The following is a 16,015-nucleotide window of genomic DNA, read 5'->3' as shown; positions in this document are numbered from 1 at the left end:
TGCGCATTCACCTAGAATTGATTTTCAGAATGACACTAGCTTAGAGATGTGCGCCATCAAACTCTGTAAAAAATGCGCTTTTCCATTTATTAACGAAACGGTCTTTTATGCATTGAAGCACAAAGACAACAAGAACGCCCATGTATTTTCCAATACCGTGAGAAATAATAATTCGATGCTGGTGTCATCCTGGAGATTCATATCGAACGGAGGCGTCTTGTGAATTGATCGGCTACAATCTGTAAATCGCAACACCTTGCGTGACGTAATTAATTAAGAAGGCATTTAGTGAATTTATTGTAATTAGTTAAATATGTGTTTCGATTTCTCGCCTTAGTAACGCCCACCTCTTCGAATAATCCAGTTTAAGACGAAAATTATGCTATCTTCCACAGGCGACATTTAAAAAATGCGGAAAGCATAAGAAATTATCACCCTGTATACCCTACCGCAATTGGACGGAACTGCGTACAGCACGCCGACTGCGCAAGCTACATGCGGCTTAGCACGCTTTCTTTCTCACAGGGACAGCTTCGGCGATACTGAAATGCATGGGCACAAGCCAGCAAGCTTCCGCAGAGCCGAAAAAATATTACATTCAGATGATGATGATGATGATGATTTATTGCCATGTTCACTGAAACGGGGCAGTGAGAAATAGTCACATAGCCTGCTTGAGTTAATCATGTGTGCTATGCAGGCTTTTCATTGTAACATATTTGCACACATCTCCTTAATCTTTTCTTTTTCTTCTTTCGAACCGCTCTGTCTACGTTGTACGTTTACCTGTGCCTGTAACTGATCCGGCCGCGTCATTATCTTCGCGGCTTTTTTCCACCGAACTCTAAACGTCGCTTTCTTATCTCGACTAACGCGCGGTTGATGCTTCCACACACATTGAACGCAAGCGCTTCTCGAAGGCGTGCGTTCGCTACAAGTCTCACTGGGTGAAAGCTTCGCATATTAGGATGTGCTCAGTTTTCTCCAGATTTCCGCTGCAGTGAGCACATGACTCATGTGGTTACGAATATTTGTTCGGCTGTGTTTTAGAGCGCAGCTCTTTGGCGTCCGTTCCTGGGTTTCGCGTCGTCGTCGGCGTTGTCGTCGGCCTCGTAACCAGCTCCGCCCCCCTTTCATCCCCCCAGCGCTAGCAGCGACCGACTGATACCGCTGGATGCCGCTGACGCCGCTAGAGAGTCAAGATAACGTGACTGCATAGAACACCGTCGCCGCCATGCAGAAAGAGTATCAGTCAAAGGCATCAGTCAGTCGCTGCTATCTCTTCCCTCCTCCCTTTATCGTGTTGTCCGCTTGCTGCGCGCGCTTCTGCCCCCATCGTTTGCCGCTGGGTGTACACGCCGCCCCCCTCCGCTTCCGCTTACTGCTGGTTGCTCTCGACGGCGGCGATGAGCCTCCGCTTCGGCGGCGCGAACTGCAGGGTCTTCTCGGCGGCGGCGATGAGCTTCTGCTTCAGCCTCGCTTACTGCTGGTTGCTCTCGACGGCGGCGATGAGCCTCCGCTTCGGCGGCGCGAACGGCAGGGTCTTCTCGGCGGCGGCGCTTAGCCTCTGCTTCCCCCACGGCTGTGACAACCTCGCGAGGCACTTGTATAGATCTCGTCTTTGAGAATCAGGCATTGGTGTACCAAGTCGAACATATATCAGTCTATTTCTCCGACCACAAAGCTTCCTTCATGACTGTCAAGAACTGTTAGTGGAGTCTTTGTTAAAGGAATACGTGTGAAAAATAAAAAAAAAATTCTGCGATAGCGCATACATGTGTTGCTCGATTTCTTTGCCTCAATCTATCCAAAAGGTGAAACAGCTTATTTGCTGCGCTCAAATTTCGCATTAGGAAGTAACGTAATCGTCGGTAATTTTTTTTTGTATTTAGGCAACCAGCTCGAGCCTGAAGTAGCAAGGCACTGCCCTTTGTGTTACAGTACAGATTTTCCGTTCTATTTTCTTTCTTCCCATTCCTCTGATTCTCCATGGTCCCTTTTGTTTCCATTATTCGCATTCAATTCACTGTCTGTGTTTCTCCAACTATAATTTTGATGACTCTACACTTTCCATTAACTTGTACTTTGTTGCCAACTTTCTTGACGTCTTCCTCCATTCTGTGTACACGCTTTTCAAGTGCAGATACTCGTGACGTTTTGCCGCCCATCTATTTCGATCATTCTGGAAATAATAGGTTATTTGTACCAGGTGGTCACCTTTATTAGGCTATGGGCCACGTTGTGCACAAATATGACCACCTGCAGCTTTTTTTGCACTATCGGCTTGTCTTTCTGTTTGTCCTTCAGCTTGTGAATAAAGGTTTCGGCTACTGCGACCGTAAAAGAGAGAGGTACCCGGCTGAACGATGCCGTGCCGTTAACCGATTGCGTTGATCGAACGTACTTGCACATTGCGGTGCCTTTCGAATCAAACTGAACGTGTAATATATAGATAAAGTATGTGGTTTTACGTGCGAAAACCATGATTTGATTATGAGGCTCGCCGTACTAAGCGACCACGGATTAATTTCGACCCCGTGAAGTTTTTACCGTGCACTCATTACAATGTACACTGACGTTTTCACATTTCGCCTCCACAAAAATGCGGCCGCAGGCAGCGGCCTTGATTCGACCACAAGGAGACGCCCAGGCAGTGCAATTGCCGCCGAGGTCTGTCAGCCCAACTGCGCCTGTAGCCACGTACCACCACCACCACTACCCCGACTACCGCCCCAATATTACAAAGTGACTAAATGTATTTACTGCCCTACTAATCAGCGAAAAGAAAAAAATAAGAAAGCTGCATAATAGATAGTTTATATGGCCTCAAGGCAAGGCGACCAGCAGCCGTTCGTTCATCGGTATGGTATGTGATCGCGCTTCATGGGTTGCTGGTGTGGTTATAATGCCGCGTATAAGCTTGATGCGAGCTACCTCTGAAGCCGGTATCCGTCTAAAGTACTCTTTGACGAGGTCGTCAGGCACCAACCAACGACGAAACGCGCCATGCCTTAGCATAGAATCCCTATTGAAGGCACACAGAGCTATGGAAGCACCCATGAAAGACAAGTGCAGAAAGAAACTGTGGCTACCGACAATCGCAAAATTAGGACAGAAAAAAATTCACTGCGTAACATCCGCACCTGCAAGCTTCACTGCCTATAACACTTCGACATACTATGAGCTTTCATCGGTTGTTGGCTCCTCCTCAGCTGATAAAAGACGACCATGCCTCGCATCAAGTCAAGGGTCCGTTTGCAGATTCAGGCGGCCGCATTCCGACACAGGCGAAGTGCACCAAGGCGTGTAAGCTTCAATTTTGGAGACCCGTAATAACTCATAGGTTGATGGCGTCAAAACCTGCAGCCCCTAAGTGCGTTGTCTATCACAGCCCAAGTGGCACCTGATATAAGTCAACACTAATCAGAAAACACCAGTTTAATTATTAGCGTCAACGTAGCATTAATTTACCAGGCTCATGAGAACACACGTTAAGGTACACGTCACAATAATGCACAGCCCAACACACGAAGCCATGACAGTTCAACAGTCTAGCTGGTTCCGAATCAAACTGGCTCAAGTAGTCGATCTTGCTGCACAGACGCACTTTGCTGGGAGCCATCAGTGCACATACAGTACACATACAGTACATGGACAAGCTGGGATCTAGTGGTATCTACGCTGCGAGAGAGACGGTTCTGTGAACATGTGAATGCGGCCTCGCAGTACAAAGCGAACTGCGGCTCACGAGCACCAGTACGTTAAAATTCTCGACAAATTTTGGATGCTGTAAAAAAAGTAATAAGCGTATTTTTATGTCTACAGCAAGACAAAGGCCTCTTACAGCGTTTTCCAAATACCCTTGTCTTGCGATAGCTGATTCCAACTTGCACCTCCAAATTTTGTAATGTCATCACGTCACTTAAATGTCAGCCGTACGCCACTGCGATTCCCTTCCCTTAGGACTCATTCTGCAACTCTAATGGTCTGCGAGATATATGCCCTAACATGTCCTACCCAGCTCTTAGGCGCTCATTCCGGCATTCAGTTTCGGCATCACAGTGTCGTCCCGTGGCGTAACCAATCGAACGAGCACAGAAAAGGAGGAAAGAGCGAACGGGGAGTGCACCGGGGAATGAAAAACGCCAAAAGCGAAGAGAGCGCGAGGAGGAAAGCGGAGCAAGAGGGTTCAGCGGAATCATGAGGTGGAAAATGGAGGAGGAGTGTATGGCGAAAGCCTGAGAACGAAAGTGTAGTGCCGTGTTACAACCGCCGATGGCTAGGAGCTGGCAGGCGTAGCTCGCTCGGCCGTCGAATCCGACACCGGTGGCGCTTGTGACACGATCGCTTGCAGCTCGTATAACGAAGCGCCTATGTGACTCGGCACAACGTTAGCACAGTTATGTCATGCTTAAAGTGCAGCACATTTGATTTCATTGGCGCTGACGGAAGCGAACGAGCATGCCAGGCGAGCTTGCGATCGCTGGGAGACGGTATAGGACTAGTTCGCCGGCCGTATATCCGGGGCCGCGGGCCTTGCGATGCGTCCGCAGCTCGTAATTAAGCGCCTAAATTCGTCAGCACAATCAATGCCTGAACATTATTGTTTCTCTTAAGTGAAAATACGGGTAGTTTTCCCGGCGCCGTTAGTAGCGATGAGTAAACACGCCAGTCAGGCGAGCCGCTTGCTGGTGCTTCTGCGCTGACCGCGTCTGAGCAGAAATCACGCCAACGATCTACTATTCCGCACAACGTTTTATAACACGCATTCATTCGAGTTCACTTTATTCTATAAGTTATTTCGTGTCAGAAAGAAATTGTAGCCGATTTATGTGCCGCCGTCAGCGGCGAAAGAGGCCCGCGTTTCGACCAGGGGGAAAAAAACAAAACAGACATGATCGGAGCGGCGAAGCGCTCGCTCGCCGGCCCCGTCCCGCCGGGGCTACGACGTGACCACGACGTTCACGCTACCGGCGCTGTCATCGGGCTGCGGTCGTCCGACCGATGCGGCAGTCGAACGACAATTTTGGTCGTATGCGCGGAGTGCGATTCGGCGCCGCGTGTGGCGGATTTGGTAGAGAACCTGTTGAGTGCGGCTGCCGATGGCAATGGTCGTACTACCGATGGCAGACAAAATCGCACCATGTGTCTCGGGCTTAAGACAGGCTCCGCTGAGACGACAGGCTGCCGTCGTCTGTGCACGATGGCATGCGGCGAGTGCGTCCGTCGATAGCATTTACGAAAGCGAATAGTTGCGTGAGCGCAGGTCTGTCTGCGGTGGCTGCTTTGAATCACAGCCACGCGTCATCCATGCGCCGCCTCTCGTGATCTTCCGATTAGCGAGGCAGTCACGTCGCACTTTGCTACGTTTGTAATGTGCCGAACGAGAAAGATCGTGCGCGCCAGCCAATCTATCGCTAAATGAAAACAGGTTATAGCTGCACTCCAATTTCGAGAGTACCGTAATAGTCGGTAAATTCCTTTTCTTTTATTTTAATGCAAACTAGACTATTGGCTAGGCGCGTTCGCTTTCTAATTCACACCGCTCTCTTCATTTCTCTTAACGCTGCGCCTAACATTTCTCCTTTCATTGCTCCTGGCACGATCTTAAATTGTTCTCTAAATTATTCTCAAGCTCAAATTTTCTGCCTCATCTGTTAGTACTGTTAGAGTGCAATGAATGTACCCTTTACTGTTCAACGACAGCGGTGAGCTCCTAGTCAGCATTTTGTAATGTGCAGCGTACGCACTTGAACCATTCTTTTTATTCTTCTGTGAATTTCTTTCTTATGATCAGGGTGCCCTGTGTGAAAATGACCCAGATAAACGTGCTCTTGCACAGAATATAGAAGCTGACTGCCGATTATGAATTCTTGTTCGCTTGAGAGACTATTCGACATTACGTTTGTCTTCTGCATGTATTGGCCTCGAGCTCCACCACTGGAAAAGCTGGCGCCACCGTCGGCGTGACGTGCTAGGAGGGATCACGTGGACATAGCGGCCGCGTCGGCTGCTTCGGGAGCGCCGAAGCGAGCTGAAAACGAGTTTAAATTCCCGTGTACGTTGCAGTCCTCATTTAGTGGCGAAATTTTCCCGCTTCGAGAGTCTCCTTTACAACGCTTGAAGGCACTAGTATAGGTAGTGGCTGCCTTTGAGGCGCGCAACATGGTAGGCTACTGCTCGGTGCCGCAGGGCCGGACGCATGTAACGGCGGCCGGTGTCAGCCTTATTCACACGTAGCCGCAGGACAAGAAGCAGCGTGAAGCTTGGCCCGCGAAACATAAAAACGGGAAACAGTCATCGTCTACAACTCGGGTATGCAGCCAGCACAGACGCGAGGAAGATTTCTGTTACGGCGCCGTGTCTGCGATGTTCGGAAAACGCGCACTGAGACGCTCGCCCGAGTCCGCTGCCCGGCTAATGTCATGACGGTTCGGTCTGTGAACTTGTCGATGCTATAGATACTCGCAAATTTAGTGGAGTGGAAAGGCAGCGGTAAGAAGCACATTTAAAAAAAGCATGGCATGTGGTCATGTTTGTGTTCTGAATTAATGCACTGGATTACAAAAAAGGAGCAGCGGGAAATTGCACGCTGAAAACACCGATAAACATACAGTGCGACGCAACTCGAGGAATAATATTGAAAGGTCAAAGAATTTAGAAGAAAAAGAAAGATTGAATCGTCGCGACGGGACATCACAGATCCCGTAGGCGTCGAAGTCTCTACAATGAAATTATTTTTGAACAGCTCTGATAGCGCCCACGCAACAATGGTTGCTTGTATACTGTCAAATGCTCATATTCTGCGGTCTAAAGCTCATGGCACGGTGCGAAAACGCGCGCGCGGTGAAAGCGAAACAGTGCGCGGACAAGCATGCACACTAAACATTTTAACACCCTTAAGGGTGTAAATCAGTTTGTCGCCAGACGAACACCCTCAGGGTGCTGTTGACTGCACCCTACAGTTGGGGTGCCCTTATAGCACCCTAGAGGAAGGGTGTCCAGCAAAATAAATTTAGGGTGTAGGGGTGCAAGTCCATATTAACACCCATCTATGTGGGTGTTGGAAGGGTGTACACCCTTTTATTTCTAGTGTGTATGGAAGGCAGGTTCGGCAGTACACGCCTTCAATTACTACTATGTACAGCGATCCACGCGTAACTTTCGCGTGTGTCCGAAGGTTCAAGTTCGGCTACCAAACGCACCGTCGAACAGCCGGCCTTGAAGCTTCGATGGGCACACACACACCTATACGAGTGGATCACATTGCATATTAGTAATTCACGGTGTATATTGCAAAATCTGTCTTCGCTGCACAAATACAACCTAGCAAATGTCACTTTTGAGAATGTATATCAACACCAACGGTTATCACGATTTCCAGATCCACATAACATGCAACACAGACTGGTACGATATATGCTGCATTTTCAAGAAAAATGTAAATATATTTATTGCATGCTGCAATACAGAGTACAAGATATACATAAATCACAGGAAATATAAATATGCACAATCACAAAACACATCGGTAAGTACAAGAACATGTACATTTCCCACAAAGGTATTGCATATTAGTAATTCACGGTGTATATTGCAAAATCTGTCTTCGCTGCACAAATACAACCTAGCAAATGTCACTTTTGAGAATGTATATCAACACCAACGGTTATCACGATTTCCAGATCCACATAACATGCAACACAGACTGGTACGATATATGCTGCATTTTCAAGAAAAATGTAAATATATTTATTGCATGCTGCAATACAGAGTACAAGATATACATAAATCACAGGAAATATAAATATGCACAATCACAAAACACATCGGTAAGTACAAGAACATGTACATTTCCCACAAAGGTATCTAAAATATATGTATTGATCAAATCTGTTATTAGAGAAAAAACTATGTATAGCGGCACTGAAAGAGCCTGAGTTGACCTCGCAGTGTTTCGGGCCACATAAAGGAATAAATTTTCAGTATGAGGCTCAATGAACGAAAATTCAAGTTTTGATGCCTTGAAAAAAAAGGGATATTGCAAAGGTGAATTAGGGAAGCAATTGAAATGCAGAGCAAACGCACAAGACACCTGTTATTTTGTAAACTAATGTAATCGCAAAGCATTATGAAAAGTTTGGAAAGCCAATATAAGCATAACTGGCGAACATTTTTCGGACTGAAACAATACTTTCCAAGCGTAGACGTGCTTTAAGTGAGGCTTAAGCCAGCAGCATTATTGCTAATTTTCTCTAACAAGATTACTTGAGCACGAAAAATATGTAGAATTTTTTAGTGCCTACATAGTTTGTCCTCTTTTGTGAAACGAGAGTTCTCTGTGATAAAGGTGCTGTGTAGCAGATTTTCTAACTACAATTCCAGTTTCTATAAATTTTTGTCTTGCAACCCGAAGGCACTGGTACATATACAATATGTAGTTTGAAAATAGGTTCTTTTCTTACTATAAATCAAGAGTGAATATTCCACATTTACTATTGTGTGGGTGCAAAGTGCAGGAGAAGGCCTGATAAAAGCAAACCACTGTTGAGTAAACGATTTTGCTGAGCACGAAAGGTGGACAGTGTTTTAAAATACATAGTAAATTTCTAAGTTATTTGCACTTAGATGCAATAATACAAGATTAGGGCTTGCTGCAGCATGTGAGTATGCAAATTGGCAAATATGGTTTAATAAATTAGCCATACTCTGGTTACTAAAAGAACACAGGCAGCCATGTAAAAGTTCAAGTTAAATATCACACTGTTAACATTTGTCAGCAAATGGTCGTATCACACATTATAAATATATTGAAAAAGGTGATTTCTTGGGATAGTTGGCAATTAATGAGAAAAAATTACGTACAGCGTGAATTACAAGGACTGCGAGAGACGACACACTGCTCTGACTTCCAATAATATTTTATTGCGTTGCCACATTGTGTGTATGTATACAAGAGCGGGCATGCGCAGAAAATGAGTCACAAGGGGCGTCTAACAGCAAGTCATTGTACTAAGCACGTGGTCGCCTGAAAAAAAATTTTATTTCTATCTCATGAAATACAATACTTCACTAGGGTCAGCGTGATAGAGGGGGCACTAACGCACACATTACCCAGTTTTCTGGTCAAATTTGCTTCTATAATTTCCTGGATGACTTGTGTCTCGCTAAAGCTTCCGTATCTTCAAAGAGGGGCACGCAGCCAGTTCCAGGGCAATGGATGCCGAAGTGGCCTTGAACAATGTTATGGACGTTATAGTGCACTCTTAAACGATCATTTAGGCACCCGCCTGTCCGTCCAACGTATTTACTGCCTCAAAATAGGGGAATATGGTAAACCAAATTCGTTGCACATATCGCAAAACGTTTTCTGTGCCCGACAGAGCAAGAACTCTGACGCGATTCAGGCGCGTTTACACACTTACAGAGCTTTGCCAGCCTTTCCGGGGTTGAGAAAAGGACTGATTCCTGGAGGTTGCCGAATATTTTTTAGCCTATCGGAGACATCATGCACATACGGTGGCACTGCGAACCGATGTCTTTCAACCAGCTGGTTTCTTGACTGAGCAGGCTCATCACGGTTTGTGCCCCTCAGAAGCTGTTCCACTATGGCTGAAATTAAGGCCAAAGGGTAGTCAACCCTAGAAAGGCGATCAACCTGTGCAGCAAGACTTAAGTTGCATCTGAGGCTGTTAAGGATGCAAAACTTTTAATACCTCATTTAACAAGGTTTGAGTGTGCAGAGTTAAAGGGCAAGAGTGACTTCTTACTTCTCGGTTCGAAGCACCAGCCTCAGATCTACAAAGCGCGAGGAATCATCAATGGGGACCTCATGCGTTAGTTGTAGAGGCTTTCTTAAACGTCTCCAAGACTCCCGAAGCTGCAGGCTCGAAAGCGTGATCAGTGCAATCAATAAATACCAGGTAGTCATTTACAAACCTGCACACTTTGACAGGAGATGCATCTAGGTGACCTTCAATATCGAAATCATGAGCTAGATAAATATCACATAGTTGCGGCGTGAGGCATGATCCTATACAAACACCATTTATTTGTATATTGTGAAGGATCATGCTTGGCGCCGCCACTGATATTTATCTAGCTAATCATGATTGAAACATTCAAGGTCACCTGGATGCGTCCCACGTTGTCAAAGTGTGCAGGTTTGTGGACGAATACCCAGTATTTATTGATTGCACTGATCACGCTTGAGCCTGCTGCTTTGGGAGACTTGGAGATCTTTAAGAGCTGCAGCCTCTAGAACTAACAAATGAGGTCCCCATTGATGATTCTTTGCGCTTTCTAGGTCTCAGGCAGTGCCTTGAGAACAAACAGGTGTGCTAGTGCTTTGAACCGAGAAGTAAGAAGTCACTCTTGCCCTTTAACTCTGCATATTCAAAGCTTGTTAAACGAGGTATTGTGAAGTTTTGCCTCGCTAACAGCCTCCATAAATCTTGCTCACATGAAATGCAAGGTAGTATAGCTGTACTGGTTGATCACCTTTCTTGGGTTGGCTACCCTTTGGCCTTAATTTCAGCCATAGCAGAACAGCTTCTGAAGGGCACAAAACGTGATGAGCACGGTCAAGGAACCAGCCGGTTGAAAGACACAGGTTCGCAGTGCTACCGTATGTGCATGATGTCTCCGATAGGCTAAAAAAGATTCGGCAAGCTCCAGGAATCCCAGTCCTTTACTCAGCCCCGGAAAAGCTGGCAAAGCTCTGTAAGCATGTAAATGCGCCTAAATCGCATCAGAGTTCTTGCTCTGTCCGGCACAGAAAAGATTTTGCGATATGTGCACCAAATGTGGTTTACCATATTCCCGTTTTGAGGCAGTAAATACGTTGGACGGACAGGCAGGTGCCTAAATGATTGTTTAAGAGAGCACTATAACGTCCATAACACTGGTCAAGGCCACTTGGGCATTCATTGCCGGGACTGCTGCTGCATGCCCCTCTTTGAAGATACGCAAGTTCTAGCGAGACACAGCTCACCCGGTACATTATTGAAGCTGATTGCACCAGGAAATCGGGTAGTGTGTGCGTTAGTTCCCCCTCTATCACGCTGACCCCTAGTGAAGTCTTGTATCTCCACAGATAGATATTGTGATTTTTCTTTTCGTGACCGTGTTCTTAGTACATTGACTTGCTGTTAGAACACCCCTTGTGACTGCCTTTCATTTTCTGCGCCCCCGCCCATGACCCCTCGTGTATAAACACACTATGTGGCAACGCAATAAAATATTTTTGGAAGTCAGCGCAGTGTATGTCATCTCTCGCAGTCCTTGTCCTTCCCACTGTACATCATTTTTTATACTGCACAGTGAATATTAATTGATTCAAAATTAGAAAAATATAGTACACATCTGAGCTGCAAAAATGCAATTGATGCAGCAAATGACGTTTAGCTTTCCAAAAGAAAAAACTGTTCACGGTTAACGACGAGGTGTAGGGACTCCATTCTCTGAGCATCTTGACCAATAAATGCAGCGCATGGCATTGCTGGAATCTTGCGTCCTGCATTAGCAAAATAAGAAGAGAATTATGAGAGTTCAGTCTGCAATTACACATGTACAATGTGGAAAATTTGATAAGGCAACAAGCTCCTGAAAGTAACAAACTTAATTAATGTGACTGGGAACAATGCACAGCTCAGGCAACTGGGCAAGACAGGTGAAAGGTAGGAGAAATATTTATTTTGCAAATTTAGGAATTGCATTTACTGTGAACACTAAACCACTATGTCACTTTGAATACAAGGCACATACAGCAGCAAAAGCAAATAAATTTACAGTAGCCTTTTCACCATAGAAAATAAAAGTGAATTAAATTTAATGACACTACCAATGACATCTCTCAACAGACATTTGTCCAAGAGTGTGTATGTGACCTTAATATAAATTGACATGAAATCTGCAATATATCTTTACATTACACTTTATAAGTGCTGCAGCTGAGAACCTTAAGGGATATGGCACATTAAGAGTGACATGCATAAGACATTAAAGAATGGCTGTTTTTACACAACATTATTACACTAGGAGACAGAGTAGTTTTACAGAGTGCACACAAAATGAAAATGAGGGAACCACCACTGGCATTCTCATTTGCCCTGCAATACCTGCATCCAGCCCAACAATCTCCAACTCTCCAATGCAGTTTATTAGACCATTTCTGTATACTGAAATTTATTGTGTATTTCTTAGTAAATTTACTAATTTAGGAAGAACTGACATTTCGGCATACTTTTCTTGAAAATTTAGCACGTGTTAACTATTTTCCTTACAGCAGGCCCCTTTCTTTCAATGGGTTAGCTTGGCGATATGGTGACAAGTAGTATTCCCAAAGATCATAAGTTTAAATAAACTTATGATCCTTCGTCATGCTCCCACTTTTTATTTCATGCTCTAAACTGTGATACCCCTCCTAGGCAGTTTATGTTATTCTGCGAATACATACATGGTCCTTCTATATGTAGCCTCTCAACTAGAGCCTGAAATTTCTCGTCTCCTAAAGAAATCATCTTTACCACCCGAAATATATTGCACGGTTACCCCTCATTGGGGGAAGGAGGGATTGTATATAAGTGTTCATATTCAATGAACCTCAGAGCCACAACCATTTCTCATCCTGTGTTGCCACTACCCGCATGAGTCGCTATAATTGTAAATTGGCTACCCACCCTCTCCCGCCTAAAAGTACATTTTTCCACATGGAAAATCACCACAGCATTGCATTTGATTGAATGAGCCCTCCTGTGCACGTTTTTTTTTTCTCGTCTTGTAATGGCTAGGTTCAACATGGTCAAGTTGTCTGAAAACTGCCAAGCCCCAACCAATATTTTGTGTAGTTTCAAAATTATGAAACATTCATTTTTCAAGACTTGTCGCAAATTAAGCATGAGGCAGATTTTCATGATGCAAATGAGGAAAGGTTGTGCTTAGTGACAATGATCGGCCTACTATATCCTGCAAAACTGTGAAATGACATATGCTTGCAATATTCATGAGCAGCTAGCTCAGTACAAGAAATAGGCGCAATGCCTGCGGAAATGTTTTTTAACACCCATGAGAGTTCCTAGTTTCTTGTAATTTCTTCAAATCGCTTGCAGTCTAGATTGCAATCCGGCGCATTTTGATATTGTATTTGAAATAAAAACAGCTCAAATTTTAAGGTTTTGAGAATTATACGGGATTAAATTAAAGGTAGCAGAGTAATGCAACGAGCAAATGACAAGCTCATTGCATGGAGTAAAGAAATATTCCTTTCCTGCAAAAACATTGGTAGCAGGAAGGTCATACGAAATTAGCACAGAATGCACAATAAAGAATATCATGCTGGAATGCTCCAGTCTGTGAATATTCTTGCACAAAGAAAATCCTCATTATGAAAGGCCATCAAGAAAATGCAAGTGTATGCTTTGGATCAGCAGTCATACCTGCAGTATGCAGTACAATCGGCAATATTTAAAAACAAACACAACTGCACATAATATCAAGCTTAGGCCGCCAAGGAGCCGCAGCGTTTTAAATTATAACTTGACTTACTATATTAAACTTCACACCTATATCTACTTACAATGTTGTCTTCCCAACTGCTTCCTAGAAGACATCAACCATCTATCTGCCTGAAGGCGAATGCAAGTGGCTTGCTCTTGATGGAGGGCACCAAGGCTGGGCATTGTGAAATTGCTGCTATCATCTGCATGACCTGCGAGAAACAACGCTCTAAGTTCAAGATAAACAAATGCTATTAGAATGAAAGACAAGATCACTGGCAATGAGCCTCGTTTTGATTTGCACGAGAAAAGCAAAAAATATGGACTTTGTGCTGCTTACTGAAAAATAAGCAAGCTTCCTTCCAGATGTTGCAGTCATGCATTAACATTGTCACACAGCTGCACGTTTGTATGCTCATATGCTGCTGTCGCTACTCTGCCAGCATGCTTTGCATCGCTTATTATTTCAAGTTATATTGATCATTGTGTTTTCTTCCCAATTTTCGGCAAATAGCACCAGCAAAGTAGCTCACTTACACACACACTCCCTTGTGAGGAGCGAATTCACATACACGCACGCATGCATGCATGCACGCGCGCGCACACACACACACGCACACAAAACAAACACACAAGCCTCTACCACATAAGCAGCTTCCCACGCTTGACACACTGCATTTTTTTATCCTTTGACACTCCTACTGCTAAGGCATAAAAAAGCCTTCGTGTGACCAACCCCAAACTCCTCAACCTACACTTCCAGCTTAAACACTTTCTCGAGAGCCAGGACAAGCCTTGCAGCTTCCCCAGTTCCCCAAACTGTAGTTACGAATTTCAATAGGGCTGTAGGCGACAGCTCTCGAAGGGCATGTAAACTACCAGGAGACACCTAAAGCTTGCATATGATACCTCTAAAGCACAACAACACTCAAAATTTTCAAAATTCATTAGAGCTCCTGAGGACAATTGCTATATACGTAGGACGTCTCGAATAACCTGCTGTTCACAATTTCAGCGGTTGTCTGTATCAACGGAAATGTGGGCTAATGGGAAATTCACGTCTTTAAGATCAGAATTAGTGTAATGGTGAAACACACTACCAGATTTCTTAATCATTTATTTATGCTCTGGATGTGACGTTCCCTTTAGAATAACAATCAAGGATATCAATTCATCAGGGCAGAGGAGGGAAAAAGGAGGAAGCGTATACCTGACGCCTTCCCACTGATCCTCCTGAGAAACGGCGCCTTATACAGCAGTTGTCCAGGTTGGCTTGAAACCAAACTCGGGTTTCAGGCGGCAACACTCGCTGCACCAAATTGGAAGAGCTTTATTGCGAGTAAAACTCTACCGGCCTTATGCAATACACATGCACGCACACAAAACGCACTCGCGCGCACACAAATATACGCACTCTCAAAGCGCAGACACAAAAGCACGCACGCGCACATTGATAAACACAAACAAGCACACATACATGCAGGCAGCCACACTATCACGTGCACGCACACACAGTGACCCACACAGAAACAAGCTCACAAAACACGTACGCACTAGACACACGCAAGCACGCCGGCCCATACAAACCGGCATGTACGCGCGCGCGCGCGCGCTCACACACACACACACACACACACACACACACACACACACACACACACACACACACACACACAAAGCGAGCTGAGCGCACGCACACACACGAATCGAGCCGAGCGCGAGCACGCACACACGCACAGACAAAACGAGCCGAAAACACGCTAAAGGCGACCGGCAAGCAGCAACAGCAGCACGCGACCGCATCAGGGAGAACCAATACCGCGCCAGTTCTTTCGAAAGGTGGCAAAGTCAGTCGTCCTTTTTCTACGCGACGCAAAAGTGGTCGACCACATTACAAGAAGCCACGCTGAACGCACAAAAGAATCACATGCACGAACGTTCAAGCGCTGAGAAACAAAGCGTAACTATGCAGGCGCACCGCGCCCGATATAAGACGGGGCGCGATCGAGGTAGTTAACTTGCCCTACTAGGAGTGCAGCTGCTCTTGCTCTTACATTAGTGAATTATGCTACGAGATCACAGTAAGAAACTTCTAGAGCGAACAAGAACATTTAACCCACCAAAGAAATACCAAATAAATGGGCACTTGCCTGAAAATTCCCATTATGGCAGTACTACCGACCGCCGACACAGGGCGCATTGCAACTGCTCGTCTCAGCGTCCGTGGATCCATCTTCCAGTGCGTACGAACGCTTTGCTTTGAAGTGGAGCACGAGTAATACACAAAGCACGGGCCACACCTTTTTCTACGCCGCGCACAAAACTAATCACACGTGTAAAATTATTTCACACAGCGCGAGACGCGAACGCATTTCATGTAGCGAGAGAATGCAATAATGGCGTAGCTTCCGCCTTCCCGTCCTGCCGCGCGCCGAAGTGACGGCATGTGACTGTACAGCGTCCTCCCGTCACTTCCGGTCGCTTTTCATTGGGCAGGGGGCGGCCGCGCAAATTGAACG

General features: G+C 45.4%; 1 long non-coding RNA gene across 1 annotated transcript; it reads right to left on the bottom strand.

The window, feature by feature from the left end:
- Positions 1-11,427: 11,427 nt before the first annotated feature.
- Positions 11,428-14,813, bottom strand: LOC142574365 (uncharacterized). The gene is made up of 3 exons (XR_012826514.1): positions 14,707-14,813; positions 13,577-13,708; positions 11,428-11,515 (listed from the first exon to the last, which is right to left on the bottom strand). It is a non-coding gene; the product is annotated as an uncharacterized LOC142574365 (long non-coding RNA).
- Between the last annotated feature and the right edge of the window lie 1,202 nt (positions 14,814-16,015).

Source organism: Dermacentor variabilis, chromosome 3 (genome assembly GCF_050947875.1).
Source record: "Dermacentor variabilis isolate Ectoservices chromosome 3, ASM5094787v1, whole genome shotgun sequence".
NCBI classification, from domain to species: domain Eukaryota; kingdom Metazoa; phylum Arthropoda; class Arachnida; order Ixodida; family Ixodidae; genus Dermacentor; species Dermacentor variabilis.
Note: the sequence above shows the minus strand (reverse complement) of the source record. Positions and strands in the feature narration are given on the sequence as shown.